The 3,845-nt window shown below is 42.0% G+C and overlaps 1 non-coding gene across 1 annotated transcript; it reads right to left on the reverse strand.

Moving 5' to 3' along the window:
* Positions 1-1,951: 1,951 nt before the first annotated feature.
* LOC132498063 (small nucleolar RNA SNORA70) lies at positions 1,952-2,082 on the reverse strand. Its single transcript, XR_009533683.1, has one exon. It is a non-coding gene; the product is annotated as a small nucleolar RNA SNORA70 (small nucleolar RNA).
* Positions 2,083-3,845: the final 1,763 nt, after the last annotated feature.

Genomic DNA, 3,845 nt, shown 5'->3' on the forward strand with positions numbered 1-3,845 from the left:
CTTTTCTTGAGAACGTACTGAGAGTGATCATCCTATTAATATTCCTATAAAATGCAGATATTAAAAATATGTGGCCATTCTCCTTCATGTTTACATGAGTGAACTCCCAGCTCCCCTTCAGTGGATTGACAGAACAGGGCAATGTGGGGTTCTTTCTAATCACAAATTCATCACAAATGAGAGTGAGTAGAAAACATACACATAAATAGCAGGCTTTTCTGTGAGGAGAAAGGAAGGATTTATGTATTCTCCTCTGTAGGAAACAGAGATTTATTAATGAGGAAGGAGGAAGGCAGTACCAGTTTAAAGAGGAATGAACCAAGGACAGGAGGAAAAGAAACAAGTGTTTCCCTACCAGATGACCTTCTTATTTCAGAAAGTAATATGTTCATGTTTTGAATGTATTTTATGCTGCTACACAGTTATCTTTCTAGAGAACTAATTCTGATAACCTGAAATGATCAACATGGCATAAAATAAATCCTGCAGCTTTTAACTAGCTTTGGACCACTCTCTCGGACTTACATCCAGCCTCTTACTGTGTGAATGGCAGCATGTTTTGCCCAAACGTTTAAAGTTTGATAGTACCAAGTCCTCCTTCTCATTATCAAATTTCTGGCCCTGATTTGTCACAGTCCCGCTGGTTAGGCTTCTCCCCAGCTAGGTGAATTGAATTGTAAAAATTACTCAGTGGAAACTGAAAGCCTAAAATGAATTGAGATGATTCATTCTGGAGCCCCTTGCTATTTTCGGACTTTTGGACAGAATTGCTGGCATTCAGAAGTAATAAGCCAGCCTGACTTGACACCTTGATTTGTTAACTCAGAAAACTCCACAGTCAGTCCCACTCTGGATTCATGTGGAATTCAATGATGCAAAGGTGATCAACAGGGAAAAAAGTTGCCACATCACTTTTAAAGTTTTATAAGCCAATTTATCATCTGTGCTTTGACACAGCTAGCCCAGCAATATTCTTAAAGGATTCCCAAAGCAGATTACTAAGAATAATAGAATCAGTAACTCATATAGCCAGAATTTCTTTTAATTTATTGCACATTTAAAAAACAGGCAAGCCAACCATTCCTCTGAAAGTGAAGTCTGAATAACAGATCAGTCAGCACCTGACCAAACAACTGAGCTATACGGTCAAAATCATAGTCAGTCCTTAAAGGGAAAAAACTGATCAACCACTTACAGGATATAGTTTGAATAGTTCTTCCAGCAGTACTGGTGACTTCAGACTCTTTTGTCCATACTGTCAACAGTGTCTTCCCTTGACCAACCTGAATATTCATAAGATGGTAAAACAAGACCCAGGATAAGGTGTTGGCCACCATGAACTGATTGACAGAAGCACTAATCCACAGACCACAGGTGTGGTTATAAGCCCTCAACAATTCCTCAGTGTGCCACCAAACCTGTAAGCCCAAACCTCCAAGTTTGCAGCACCATTTAAATGCCCTCTGAAGATAGCAGTGCTGGAAATTTTATTTGTTTGAATAAAACATTATTTATTTATTTATTTATTTAACGGCAGAGTAGGATTTATTGGTGGACATGAGTAAGGAGGGGACATGACCAAAGCTCTCATGAGTGCAGGGCCCAACATCTGTCCGGGGGGCCACAATTAGGAATGTATTTGACCCCACAGCCATCTGGGATGAGCTGCCTTTCTGCCACCATGTTTTCAAATTCATCCACATTACATTCAGTAAATCCCCATTTCTTAGAGACGTGGATCTTCCTGTGGCCAGGGAACTTGAACTTAGCCCTTGTATAGGGCCTCAATCACATGCTCCTTGTTCTGTAGCTTGGTGCAGATGGACATTACACCTTGGCCAATGTGGACCCTGGCCACTGTGCCCCAGAGCTTTCCAAACACACCGTGCATACCTGTCTGGAGCCTACACTGGGGACAGCATGAGGCCATACATGAATGTCCACTGGAAAGGGCTGTCTCCAAGGTCCCTAAGGGCAACCCATAAAGGCAACAGGCTGCATATACTACTGAGGAGGTTGCTGTTTGTAGCCATTGCACACCAGACCCCCAACAGGGTAGAATTTTTTTTTTAATTTTTTCTTTTTTCAAGTGATCTCTGTTTTCTGAAGTGTACCCAAAACATACCAAGAGCCAAAACTTGGGTTGGTTTTCCCAGCACTCATAACAGTATAGATAGCTAACACCTATAGAGTGTCTACATGTGCCAGGTACTCTTCTCAGTGGTTTGTGTATGTTTAACTCATGCCAACTACATCTGTCTCATTCCAACCACATTCTGGCACTGGGTTGACTGTTAAGACAAGTAGGTAAGAGTCCCTCCTCTCTGGTCTTTGGCCTTTAAAGAGCTTTACTCTGTCCCCCCTTCCAGCAGTGCCCCTCCCCATTTAGGCCACAGAGTCCAAAGAGCCAAGAGAATATGCCCACCTGGAGCCCACATTGCCCCTCTAGACAACACTCCTGGTGTTGAGACTTTAGACTCTCAGCCTAGACAGCATGGAGCCTCCTTCCCAGAACTGAGCTTCCTCTTGCCCGGGAATGCGTCATCACTGAATGGATGTGTTGAAATGGATGTGAAGAAATTAATGACTTAATTGATCAATTAACACAGAAACCTTAACCTATGGGTTTTGGGAGATCTCTTCTGATTGCCAAGAGAATTTTTTTAACCTCCTGATTTCATATTCGTTTCCTGGAAAGGTGAAGCTGTCACTTAAATTCCAGTTAGGTAAGGTGTCTGATAAATTACACTACAGAAAACTGCAGTCAATGGACACAGGTTTGTGACAGTGGCATTTTCCTTGAGGAAAAAAAAAAAAAGGATTTTAAATTCTTAAACACTTGGTTTCTTTCAGAAAAAAAGATCCTCTTCCAATAATGTTTAATTTTGGTTTTCAAAAAATATACCCAGCATTTTCAGGTGGCAGACAGAATAACTAACCAAATCTCCAAATACCTTTCTGTTCTCTGGCCTCCCGTGGTAGATGTAGTATTTCATCTCTTAGTTATTTCAGTCAGGGTCCTTCCTGATTGTTTTATGGAACAATGATTATATCATGTTTATAGACTATGCCAGCCCAGCCCAGTACAAACTTTTTCTATCACATCCTGCATATACGAAGAATCAATGGGTATGCTTGTTGGATACAAAACCAGCTAATGGGCTGCAACTGTGAAGCAGGAAGCTTTTCCAAGAAAACATATAAATAACATCATTAGTAGAGGAGACTGTATCTCGTGCAGCAAGGCTGGGTGTCTGCTTTTCAATCCATGGACTTTAAATAGACCCAACGGTTCCCTTGGTCTTCAACTAAGACAAGCTCAGGGTGCGGAGGCCAGCATCCCTTGTTTGTCCCATCACTGCGAGAGGCAGCAGCAATCCAGTGGGGGAGATGCCAGCAGACTACCCTGTCACCAGCTGTACTTAAATATTAAACATGGGACTTTTGGTTTGCTTTCTTGAATTTGCTTCAAACCTTGGAAGCTACCAGCTAGTTTATATAAGCACCAGCCTAGGCCAGATTCAAGCACAACCCCCATCTCAAGTTGCTGGGACGACTACCCAAGCACATTTGAGAGGAGAGTTTCTCAACTGGGCAATTTTGCACCCTAGAGGATATCTGGTGATGTCTGGAGACATTGTTGCTTGTCACAACTCAGGGAAGGAGGGGAAGGTGATACTGGTATCTCGTAAATAGTCTACAATGCACAGGACAGCTCCTCACAGCAAAGAATTATTCATCCCCAAATGTCAACAGTGCCAAAGCTAGAAACCCTGTTCTAGTGGGACAAGGGCATGAAAAAAATGGTATCTAATGCTTCAAACTTTGAAATTTAAGTGGCTTCC

Source organism: Mesoplodon densirostris, chromosome 10 (genome assembly GCF_025265405.1).
Source record: "Mesoplodon densirostris isolate mMesDen1 chromosome 10, mMesDen1 primary haplotype, whole genome shotgun sequence".
Lineage (NCBI taxonomy): Eukaryota > Metazoa > Chordata > Mammalia > Artiodactyla > Ziphiidae > Mesoplodon > Mesoplodon densirostris.